Source organism: Mustela lutreola, chromosome 11, assembly GCF_030435805.1.
Source record: "Mustela lutreola isolate mMusLut2 chromosome 11, mMusLut2.pri, whole genome shotgun sequence".
In the NCBI taxonomy this organism is placed as follows: Eukaryota; Metazoa; Chordata; class Mammalia; order Carnivora; family Mustelidae; genus Mustela; species Mustela lutreola.
This window is the reverse complement of record NC_081300.1, coordinates 37,101,373-37,114,744: the sequence shown is the minus strand read 5'-3', so window position 1 is coordinate 37,114,744 and position 13,372 is coordinate 37,101,373.

The following is a 13,372-nucleotide window of genomic DNA, read 5'->3' as shown; positions in this document are numbered from 1 at the left end:
TTTCTTAGTATCTTTCCAAATCTCTGCCTGTCTTATTCCTCTGACAGATGGTATCCCTTCCTGGATCATTCATTTCACTTGGTTTCCTAACTTTAGATGTACTTCACTTGTTATTTGACTTAGCAGGTGCAAGAACAAACAAGTGTGCCCGCCCCACTGGCCTCTTAACTGAAAAGCTTAAAATAAATTTCTGAAATATGTATCCGAAAGCTTTGACATTTCTTTATTAATTGATGGAATACTAATTCTAAATTCTAGCATTGGAGCTTGCCACCAAAAGAAGTCTTCCCACAATCTCTCGCAGCAAAGTGGTATTTGAGTTACCGGTGAACACGATGGCTTGTATTTGTGAGGTTATTACAACGCACTGTGCATAACTGGACAGACGTTCTGTGGTGTTTGGTTTCCCTTCCTTCTCTCTCCCGCCTGCTCTGCGCGGCGGCGGCAGCTCCCTTCTCTCGGGCTGGACAGCCTGGCTCTCGGCAGTGACATCCTCCCACACCTGGGTACAGGTGGTGGTTGTGCTATGCTCGGCCGCACGCTTACCGGTGTGGTCCCTCCCGGCCATTTGTATGGACCTTCCTTTTGTAAAAATCGCTCTTGTACAGAGGCACAGTAAATAACTCCACGCGCAGAGCATGCTTCAGTGGTTGCTAGGCAGAGACATCTCAGTGACGCCCAGTGCCTGGTGGACCACGGCCGGAATTGCCGGCATGGGGGTGGGTGTGATGTGATGATGGTGGAAGTTGCCTCAGCCTCGCGGGGGACAGCTGCTCTGCCTCCCCCTGGTGCCCCAGCCTTGTCAGCTAGGAAAGCTACTGGCCAGATACCTTCCCTTTCCCAGGTGGTCATTCTTGATTCTCCATCCCAGGTCTTAGCGCCAGCTCCTCACGGATTTAGAGAAGCGTTCCACATCCTTCTTTCTGTCCGCATCTGACCCCTCTTCCAGCATGCCGGGTGGCGTGCGACATCACGGATATTTGGGGGAATCTTGAACAGCTAGGAGTCTCCGTCGTCTTGGGCCGCACCCCAACTTCTGTGCAGACCACCTCCTTCCCAAGGGCCACTCCTTTCTCCCCGAGGCCCGCACCCCATCATCCTCCCTTCTGGGCATCCAGGGCACGCTTTCTTCCATGGCCACCCCCATCACATGTCCTCACGCCGGGCTGAGAAGCATCCCTTTGTGGGCTCTGCCTGCCCTCGCAGAAGCCGGACTTCATTCTTGGCCACGCAGCTGTGGCCGGTGATAGCACTTCCGCTGCTCGTGTCAGATAGGAAGTGATTGAAGCAGGGGGCAGAGAGAGAGCCCGTCTTCTTTCTAAGCAGAAAAAAACCAGACAAACACCTTGTTGACCAGAGAGAAGTAAACTCCAGAAGGGAACCAAGAACTCCTCCCTTCCCTGGTGAGTATTTCCATTATTCCGTTAAGGTTTAATATGCATTCAGATTACTTTTACTAAATAGTACACCATAAAGCTTTTGTTATATATTCAATGTAAACTGAAAGGAATGTAAACATATGTATTGTTAATTATAAATAGATAAGTAATGACATCATAGATGAAAAAGTCTTATTCAGATGTATCACATTCATTTTACATTACCCTATTGTCGCATGGTAGGATAGTTTTTTTGTCTCTGAATATGTGAATAACTTGACTTGCGTTTATCTTTTTACATATTTAATAAAAAAAAGTATATGTTAAAAGGACGGGACTTACAGATTCTTACATTTTTATGCCAAGGGTTTCCTTCCGAGTGAGCATGTGTGTGTGAATAGGTTGTTTATTGGAACCCCATATCTACTTACATTTTCTTATGATTGACCGGGACATGGTGGGGGGGGGGCGGCTTGCTTTTATTGATGGCTAATGTTTTAACAGGAATTAAAGATCAGTATCTGATTTCAAATGTAGCAGCTGTGATACCTTTTTAAAAACTTTACCAAAAAAAAAAAAAAAAAAAGACAAGCCATCCACTTAGGGAAGATTGCTCTCCCAGGCGAACCGAAGCCTCGTTCCTGCGGCCCCAGCCTGCTGCACATGGGCGAGATGGGGCTGTGCAGGCAGGAAGCTGGGGGAGCAGCAGGCAGATGTTTCGAGGCTTCCTGGCAAACTGACCTGGGATCAGCAAACACTCTCAGGTTCAGCGCATTCTTGCGCTCTAGTTTGACGATTTGGACCAAGTGATGGTTTAGCCACATCAATTGAATACCAACTCATAGGCACAGGAATAGGTGGAAAAAATGTCTTAGAAGTGGCCCCGTGAGCCGCCCGAAGAGGCTGGAGAGCAGGGGACAGCAGCGTGTGAGACACTGTGCCCAGGAGCTGGCAAGGTACAGAGGCTCAGCCGGGGGCCCTCTCCACCCTACCAGATGCCAGTCGGCCCGAAACTGCTTTCCGGCGCCACCTAGAGGCCGGTTTGGTTTCTAGACTATCCTTCAGAGACGATTTTCCATTCACTTGCTTCTAGGCCCTTTTAAGAGCAGAGAAGCGGGAAAAGGACAGAGGAGAAAGAGACTACCACCCTTCTCCATCTACACTCATGTCTGCACCGGTAAGTGTGTGACAGAAGTCGGAGCTCTTACCTGGGTTGTGAAAGTTCCTGCTCCAGACACATGTGTGTTTGCATTTCATTTGCCAACCCTGGGGTTTTAAACACTAGATTTCACACTTAGACATCTGCACACGCACAGTCCAGCATCCGTGTACTCCATCTGACTTGAAAGGCACACCAGGAGACTCTAGGAAACACATCACTAATGGTACAAAATGGGTGGAATGACAGGTTTGCTCCATTTATTAAATCTGAGATCATCTCTAAAAATTGAACATGTTCCTACTGGGACTGTGGGATTATGGGTAGGCCCATGAGTTGGGGGAGGGGGGCAGGGGACAGAAAGGAATTCATGTAATTCCACTGAAATTCAAGTTCTACAGTGTCAGTTCTCTAAAATGAAACCGGTGACTTCATTTCTGGCCTTCCTAGCCTTCCTCTTCCCTGCTAGACACAGTTCCTGTGATCCTTCCAGCCACTATCACGCGCAGACACCACCAACCCAGCCTCTTGGCCCTGACGCCATGTTGCCAGACCGTGTGATGGAGACCGCAAGGCAGCCCCAGTTTTGGTGAGCTGGGAACTCAGATTTTCACCACTCACTGAAAGAGCTCTGGCTTTATTGCCTAATGGAAGGCAAACCTCAAAATCCACCGAACCCTAAAAGAGTCCTCACATGGGCACCAGAACTTGAGATCACAGGACTGCCCAAGGGTAGGACCCTCCCTCCCCAGCCCTCACACCCTGTACAGGTAGGACTGACACAGAAGGTTTGCTGAGGTCTCCCGCCTCCTGTGTTGCCATGAGGATTGTGGAAGGCCCAGCCAAAGCTTCTTTGTTGAATGCACTTTTCTTTTTCACTGAAAATGTTGACTTTTTAGCTAGTCAAGCTTTACTTCTTAAACTGGTCGCCTGTGGTATTTTGTAACTATTTTCTTAAGACTGAGTGTAAGTGAAGTGTTTTTAAAATAACATACCAACGTATATCTGAACTTATGATATTCAATAGAAACTAGTCCAGGGACGCCTGGGTGGCTCAGTTGGTTAAGCAGCTGCCTTCAGCTCAGGTCATGATCCCAGCATCCTGGGATCGAGTCCCACATCGGGCTCCTTGCTCAGCAGGGAGCCTGCTTCTCCCTCTGCCTCTGCCTGCCATTCTGTCTGCCTGTGCTCTCTCTCTTTCCCTCTCTCTCTCTGATAAAAAAATAAAATTTAAAAAAAAAAAAAAAAAAAAACTAGTCCAGTACCTGAATGGGTTCTTTTTTCAGAACAAAGTACACATTTCCTTCTGTATACCAAATGTCCCTCATTTTTACATTATATTATGTCTTGAAGGTTATCTGTATAATTTTTTAGGTGTGTTTACTTTACTAAAATGTTTTAGTCAAATCTAATTGCCCTCACACGTTAATTTCTAACCTTTAGAAATTAGAGAAGTTTTGAACAAAGAGTTCCCATAAATGCACTCACAATTTTAATCTGATCGAAACAGCTTTCCACTAGGATGCTCTCTCTTCCAATCTGACGTATTTATTATAAAGATGAAATATGACCTTCTCCCAATGAAACTTTTTTTTTCTTTTTTACCAGCTTCGAAGTTTTTCCAGAGAGAAACTATAGAAAATCACCTTAAATATCAGTCTCTCAGAGGCTAAGCTCTCTCAAAGATAGGTTCAGGGATCGTCCTGTCCTGCAGACACAGACACTGTCCCATCACATGAGCAAAAATTGGGGGAGGGGGCCAAGAAGAAAAATGTGAATTTTACCTCAGAACATTTTCAATTTTTCTTGAGAGAGATTTTGAAATTAGTGTCCCAGAATGCTGACTAGTCACAGCTAAGATATTATCAATACAACATCCAAGGTCATCTAGCTTTCTTTTTGAATTTTGTTAACAGTTACTCTAAGATGTAAAACGTAATTCCTTTTTAAGAGGCACAGAATGAACCATTGTATGTGCTATACGTACAGATCTAAAAAGGCTCAAATGTAATTTTCTCTTCTGAGAACATGATGTGGGAAATGGTAGAGAGGTGGTTTTATCTCCCTGTCTTCACTAAGCAAAAGACTTGACAGTGTAGATACTCCTTTGTCAGAACACAGTTTTGTTAGCCTCTGAGTATTAAAAAGATGCTCCAAACACTTATTTGAAAACACTCCTAATAGCCGGTTTACATGCAATTTTAAAAAAGAGTCTGCCGAACCACACAGCCATAAAGTCAGCACATGACATGATGAAAAAGCCTCATGTAACTCCTGACTCTGCTAACTGAGGAGAAAGTTGGCCGTGCTCGAGCTCCCGTGCTTTGATGCTCTGTCACCCACACTGGTCTGTTACCCACACTGGTTTGCAGGTCGTGAAAGGCCTCTGCCATCTTCTGATGGGACTATGTTCCCTTCCACAAAGAGAACAGAGTGATGCGTTTCTGTGGAGAACTCCCTCAAAACCTGATGTGAGTGTGCCTTGGGGCTGAACTTACTGACTTTTTGAAGACCTAGGAGGAGGTCTCTGGACCAGTGGTGCCTGTCAGAGCAGAGCCTACAAGAGCTTTCAGCTCCCTCCTCATTCCCTACTTGTCCAGCTCAGTGGCAGTCCCCTTACATGATTTTCCTACTGAAGGATAGAGCAGGAAAGACTGCAAAGGGGGCAGTGGTAGAAGAGGTGATCTCTCTTCCTTTTTAAAACATCTTAAGAATAATCCAGTATCCTTCAAGTCACTTGATCCTATTTTGAGAATAGCATGGGTGGGGGGTCCGGGCTGGGGGGTGGTGGTGTGAGGTGGATTTGATCCTGTCCTCAATCCAGGTTCGACTCAACAATAACAGATTAGCTTGAGGCAGGAGCTGTGTGCTCACTTCAAAGAACAGGCAAGGTAAGAACCCAGGCCCTGGGGAGGGGGGCCCGGCAGCCCAAAGCCAGCTGAAGTGGGAGGGGGCAAAAGGCTGGCAAGAGGATTTCCGCCAAGGCTGCAGCTTTAGCAGAAGAGAAGCCCACAGCTCCGCGTGTCTTGTCCACGGAAGATCTTCGGTCATGGATTCCATTAACATTGCTCCTCTGGAGAAACCATGCCCTGGGAACCAGAGAAGGAACCAGCGGCTGCTTCCCAGAAAGGGTGTCTACTCCTGGTCACATTTCTTTACTGACAAGATTCCTATGTTTAAGTATTGACTCAACTATGCTCCCAAGAGGAAATAAGAGGGGAAAATTACCAAATGTAGACACTCTTTCAATTTAAAACATGTATCCAGAAAAGGTTAATACTACCTCAGAAAGACCCAAAAGAATTTTTTTTGGCTAAAGAAAGGGGGGAGGGGAGAGTGTTTTTATTTTCTCCTCTCATTTAATGGTTTTAAAAGCTGAGCACAAACCATGGATAAAGCACACGTCAACAGCGACTTTTCACTCCTGATATCACATCCCTATCCCTCAGTTACTCTAATGGAACTCTGAAAGAAGAGCATTCTGCATCCATCCCTGCCTCAGTCCAAAAAAAAAAAAAAAAAAAAGGTAAAGCGGTTTATTTTTTTAAATCATACACTCCCTATAGAAGTGAGGAAATCAGAGCAAAGGGAAATGAGGGAAAAGCAAAAGCAGAAGTACGGTCGGTGTCCACACAGATGCCCCGAGGTCTTCTAGACTTTACTAGGAAGAAGAGGGAAAATTACCACTGAGCTCCTAGTTGCCAACATCAAGAGGTAAGTCACTGTTACTCAATTTAAAGTCCATAACCTGCAAACAGTTACTTAAGAGTGCAGATACTTAGATCTTAAGAGAAATTTCTGTGGCTCCTAAGAAGAAATTAAATGATGGAGGGAGCCCGACCTTCACCGCATCTCATAGCTAATATAGTGATGTTCTGGGAGGCATCAGGACTATCCCTGATGACAAAATGGCAAAATGCAATTCAGTAAAAACCAGTCTACCAGGGACCTAAACTGTCTATGCACAGAAATCGCTCCGGAGTGTCAGGCTTCATCCTAGGAAAAAAGCAGGGGGAGGGCATTGTGAGCACCCCGCTGGTCCCAGGTATTCCTGTGCCTATGGGAAGTGGCCTGGACCAGCTCCTTTGTTCCTGGAGGGGTCTTCCGGTGACTTTTGTCCCTCCAGTTAAGCTCTGAGATTAGTAAATAACCCTCCCAACATAAGCCCCGGGTATTTTTCAAACTGCTACTTTTGTGCTATATTTCCACGGGCTGTTTGTTACCTATTTCTTTAGGGGCAGGGATGCCTTTTCCTTTCAGAGCAGAGCCCACTGATTTTTTAAATTCCACGATTTAATCCTGCTGGTTTTAAGAGCTCATGAAATTTGGCCCTTCTGGTTCTCAAAGCCCAAGTTTACCGGGCTTCATCATCTCTGCGCAGGCTCCCCCATGTGACTGACTTTCTCTCCCTTCTCTGTGCCCACGGCTCCCCCAACAGGGGACTGCCCTGCAGGTCCTTTTAGCTCCCCTCCACATCCCTACCATTCCTTATCCTCTCCCATGTGGTCTCTTCTCTACATTTAGCTGTGGAATTTATCCTGACAGTCTTGGGGTCATTGTAAGGGTCTCAATGAGGTGAGGTCTTCCACTCCTTCTTAGTCCAGTGAGTATCTTCACGACCCTTACTTTAAATTCTCTATTGGGCATATTACTTCTCTCCATTTCACCTAGGTTTCTTGCTGTGATTTCATCCTATTTCATTTGGGGCATATTTCTCTGTCTCCTCATTTTGCCTAACTCTCTGTTTCTGTGCATTAGGAAAGTCAGCTACAGGGGTGTCTGGGTAGCTCAGTCAGATAAGTGTCGGCCTTCGGCTCAGGTTGTGATCCTGGGGTCCTGGGATTGAGTCCCATTTCGGGCTCTCTGCTCAGCAAGGAGACTGCCCAACCACTCCCCCCATGCTTGTGTTTACTCACATGCTCATGCTCTCTCTGTCAATAAATAGATAAAATCATTTTTTAAAAAAAGTTTTAAAAAAAGTAAAAGTCAGCTACATCTCCTGCTCTTGAAAGCCATAGCCTTGTGAAGAGGTCCCATAGTGCCCTGCAGTAATGTCCCCTATTCTCCAGAACCTGGCACTTCAGGGCTGTCTTCTACATGTGTTGCATGCCCGATGGTTGTTACTGAGCCACCTTTTCCTTCATCCTGTCTTCTGAAGTAGCTCTCTTGGCCTGTTGCAGGCAGGGTTTAGTCCCACTGTGCAAGTGGTCAAATCTGGAGCTGCCTTGGGCTTGAGTTGGTGAGACCAGGCATTTGCCAGAAATGCATTAGCATCCAATGGCGGGGTGCTTTCCCTGTGTTGTCCTCTGAGAAGCTTTCATGGGTGGACAGGGCTTGCAATTAGACTAGTTGTCTGCCCCCAGCCCACTGCTGGGTTTGCAGTCTGACTGGTATATGTGGTTATCTTTCCCTCTTCCCAGGACAGTAGCAGTGGTGCTGGCCCCTGTTGGGGCTGCTTGCACACTGCCAGGCCTGTGGCACAGTTTTGGATGGTCTCCAGCCAACAGTGTACTGGGGGAGACAGAGTCAAGTGTGCTTGTGGGAGGGATGCACAGTGCTAGCAGGGCTTGCACACTGGTCCCCTGTGGGAGGGCACTGGCCGCCACCAGGACTAAGGCAGGCCTGGCTGGAGGGGTTGAATCTGCTACAGTGGGATGCTCTATCCAGAAAGGCCATCATTCAGAACAGAAGGTGAGATAATTTCCCAGATGAGCAGAAGTTAAGGGAATTCATCACCCCTCAATAAGCCTTATAAGAAATGGTAAACAGGGTTCTCTGAGTGGAAATGAAAGACCCTAAGCAGGAATAAGGAAACCAGGAGGCACAAAAGTTGTGAAAATTAAGTATCTATAAAAATCAGTCAAGGCATTCACAAAATAAAAGTATATAAAGTATGACACCATATGAAACAATTAACGGGTTGCAAAATGGTTGTACAAATAACCATTATAGTAGAGATCACTGGGAAGATGGCAGAGTAGGTTTCCCAAACAAACAAAAGATGAATTCATGACCACCAACTAATCCTACAAAAAATGTTAAAAGAAAACTGCTTGAGTGGAAAGGAAAGACCGTAAGTAAGAGTAAGAAAGTAGGAAGCACAAAAGCTATAAAAATAAGTATAACTATAAAAAAACAGCCAAGTGACTCACAAAATAGAAGGATGTAAATTATGACACCATATGCCTGAATTATGGGGGAAGAAGAGTAAAGAATGGGTTCAAACTGAAGCAATCATCAACTTAAAACAGACTGCTATATGCAGAAAATGTTCTATACAAACCTAGTGGTAATCACACACACACACCAGTAATAGATATGCAAAAAATAAAGAGAAAAGAATCCATGTGTATCACTCAAGAAAGCCAGCTCATCTTAAGAGAAGAGAGCAAGGGAAGAAAGGAACAAACAAGAACTATGAAAACAACCATAAAACGCGGAACAAAATGGCAATAAATACATACTTATGAATAATCAGTTTGAACATAAATGGACTCATGCTCCACACAAAAGAATAGGGTGAAATAAGTAAAAAAAATAATAAGACTCATCCATATGCTGGCTACACGAGACTCATTTCAGACCTAAAGATACAAGCAGATTCAAAGTGAAGGGATGGAAAAGCATTTATCATGCAAATGGAAGTGGGGAAAAAAAAAAAAAAGGCGGTGCCTTATATAATCATAAAGAAAACAATCCAACCCGAAGATGTAACAATTATAAATATTTATGCACCAAACATGGGAGCACCCAAACACATAAGACAGTAACAAACAGAAAGGAAGTAATCAATAGTAATACAGTAACAGTAGAGGACTTTAACACCCCACTTACATCTATGAACAGATCATCCAAACAAAATCAACAAGGAAAGAGTAGCTTTGAATGACACATCATACCAAATGGATTTAAGAGATATATCCAGAACATTTCACCCTAAAACAGAATACACACTCTTCTCAGATGCACATGGAACATTCTCCAAATAGACAACATATTAGGCCACAAAACAAGCCTCAACAAATTAAAAAAGATGGAAGTTATACCATGCAACTTTTCTGACCACAGCACTATGAAACTAGAGATCAACCACAAGAAAAAATTTGGAAAGGACACAAACACAGAGGCTAAATAATATGCTACTAAACATTGACTGGATCAACCAAGAAGTCAAAGAGGAAATTAAAAAATACATGGAGACAAATGAAAATGAAAACGCAATGGTCCAAAATATTTGGGATACAGCAAAATCTAAGAGGGAAGTTTCTAGCAATACAGGCCTACCTTAAGAAGACAAATCTCAAAGAAACAACCTACACTTACGCCTAAGGGAGCTAGAAAAAGAAGATCAAACAAAATCCAAAACCAGTAGAAGAAAGGAAATAAGGGGCGCCTGGGTGGCTCAGCGGGTTAAAGCCTCTGCCTATGGCTCAGGTCATGATCTCAGAGTCCTTGGATGCCTCCCATCGGGTTCTCTGCTCAGCAGGGAGCCTGCTTCCTCCTATCTCTCTCTGCCTGCCTCTCTGCCTACTTGTGATCTCTGTCAAATAAATAAAATCTGAAAAAAAAAAGAAAGGAAATAATAAAAATTAGAGCAGAAATAAACAAAATAGAAACAACAACAAAAAGAACAGATCCAGAAGCTAGTTCTTTGAAAAGATCAACAAAATTGATGAACCTATAGCCAGACTCTTGAGGGTGGGGGAAGAGGATCTAAATAAATAAAATCAAAAATGAAAGAGGGCAAATAGCCAACACCCCAGAAATACAAAGGATTGCAATACAATATTATGAGAAATTGTATGCCAACAAATTCAAGAAGTTAGAAGAAACGGACAAATTCCTAGAAATATACAACCTCCCAAAACTAAATCTGGAAGAAACAGAAAAGTTAAACAGATCAGTTATCAGCAATGAAATTGAATCAGTAATCGAAAAATTCCCAACAGGGACATCTGGGTGGCTCAGTCAGTTGAAGTGTCTGACTCTTGATTTCAGCCCAGGTCATGATCTCAAAGTCATGAGATCAAGCCCCATTGGGCTCATGCTGAATGTGGAGCTTGCTCAGGATTCTCTCTCCATCTCCTTCTCCCCTCCCCCCCCCCAAAAGCATTCATGATGCTCAAGTTAGATTTATTCTCAAAATACAAGTATGGTTCAATATTCACAAATAAATCAACATGAAACATCACATCAATGAAAAAGGATTTAAAATATGATTATTTTCAATAGATCTAAGAAAAGGGATTTGAAAAAGTAAAACATCCATTCACAGTAAAAACCCTCAACAAAATAGCTAAGTTTAGAGGGAACATACCGTAACATAACAAAGGCCTTATATGAAAAACCCACTACTAACATCACACCAAATGGTGAAAAATTTAAAGCTTCTCCTTTAATATCAGGAACAAGACAAGGATATTCACTCTCACCACTTTTATTCAACCCAGTACCAGAAGTCCTAGCCGTAGCAGTCAGACAATATAAATAAAGAGCATCCCAACTGGTAAGGAAAAAGTAAAACTTTCACTATTTGCAGATAACACAGTACTATGTACAGAAAACCTAAAGATTCCATCAAGAAACTAGTAGAACTGATAAATGAATTCAGTAAGGTCACAGGGTACAAAATCAATATACAGAATTCCATTGCATTTCAATACACCAATAACAAAGCAGGAGAAAGAGAAATTGAAATAATCCCACTAACAATTGGACCAAAAATAATAAAATTCCTAGGAATTCAAACAAGGAGGTGGAAGACCTATACTTTGAAAACTATAAAACATTAATGAAAGAAACTGAAGATGACACAAAGAAATGTAAAGATATTCCATGCTCATGGACTGGAAGAATAAATATTATCAAAATGTCCCTATTTATCCAAAGCAATCTACAGATTCAGTGCAATCCCTATCAACATATTAACAGCTTTTTTCACAGAACTAGAAGAATTAATCCTAAGATTTGTAAGAACACACAGAAGACCCCAAATAGCCAAAGCAATCTTGAACAGGAAAAAAACTAGAGGTGTCAAAATTCCAGATTTCAAGATGTACTATAAAGCTATAGTGATCAAACAGCATAGTACTGGCACAAAAACAAACACAGAGATCAATGGAAAAGAATAGAGACCCCAGAAGTAAACCCATGCTTATATGGTCAGCTAATCTACAACAAAGGAGACGAGAACACACAATGGGAAAAAGTCAGTCTCTTCAACAAATGGCATTGGGAGAACTGGAAAGCTACATGCAAAAGAATGAAACCAGATCATTTTCTTAAACCAGACACAAAAATAAGCTCAAAGTGGATTAAAGATCTCAGTGTGAGACCTGGAACCATAAAAATTCTAGAAAAAGCACAGGCAGTAATTTCTCTGACATTGGCCATAGCAACATTTTTCTAGCTATGTCTCCTGAGGCAAAGGAAACAAAAGCAAAAATAAACAATTGGGACTACATCAAAATAAAAAGCTTGTGCACAGCAAAGAAAACAACCAAGAAAACTAAAAGACAACCTACCAAATGGGAGAAGGTGTTTGCAAATGACATATCTGAAAAAGTGTTACTACTCAGAATATATGAAAAACTTATACTACGCAACACCAAAAAAATGAATAACCCATTTCAAAATGGGCAGAAGACATGAGACCTTTCTGAAGAAGACATACAGATAGCCAACAGACACATGAAAAAATTCTCCACGTGATTCATCATCAGGGAAATGCAAATCAAAACTACAATTAGATCTTACCTCATTCTGTCAGAATGGCTACAGAAACAAGTGTTGGCGAGGATGTGGAGAAAAAGGAACCCGCCTGCACTGTTGATGGGAAGGCAGCCAATGTAAAAAACAGTAGGGAGGTTCCTCACAAAGTTAAAAGTAGAACTAACGTATTATGACCCAGTAATTGCACTACTGGGTATATATACAGAAGCAGCCCAAGTGTTCATCAATAGATGAATGGATAAAGAAGTGTTACACACACACACACACACACAAAAATATTATTCAGTCATAAAAAAAGAATGAAATATTGCCATTTGCAACAACATGGACAGAGCTACAGAGTATAAATGCTAAGTGAAATAAGTCAGTCAGAGAAACACAAATACTGTATGATTTCACTCGTAGGTGGAATTTAAGAAACAAAAATGAGCAAGGCAAAAAAAAAAAGACAAACCAAAAAACAGATTCTTAACTATAGAGAACAAACTGGTGATTACCAGAGGGGCTGGGAGGTAAAGTAGGTGAAGGGTTGAGAGTCAATTGCTGAATCACTATATTGTATAGTGGAAACTAGTAACATTGTATGTTAACTACATACAGTTAAAATTAAAATAAACAAAACAAACAAACAACAATGTAGAGGAAAATGAGACTAGGCTTTGGAGCCAAATCTCAGCCATGTAACTTCTAGCTGTGTGATTTTAAGCAAATTGCATATTATTCCTTAACCTCCATTTCCTCATCTGAATATGTAGATTAAACCTACCTTGCAGGGGAGCCTGGGTGGCTCAGTCATTCAGCGTCTGCCTTTGGCTCAGGTCATGATCTTGGGGTCCTGGGATCAAGCCGCACATCGGGCTCCCTGCTCAGCAGGAAGCCTGCTTCTCCCTCTCCCACTTCCCTGCTTGTATTCCCTCTCTCACTGTCTATCAAGTAAATGAATAATCTTTTAAAAAAATAATAAAAAATAAATCTACCTCTCAAAGACATTTTGAAGAATAAATGAGATAACATGTATAAAGTCCCTTGTACATAGATTTTTAATAAATAGTAGCTATTCTTAGTGGGTGATACAGGTAGTATAATACTACCATGCCCTGGT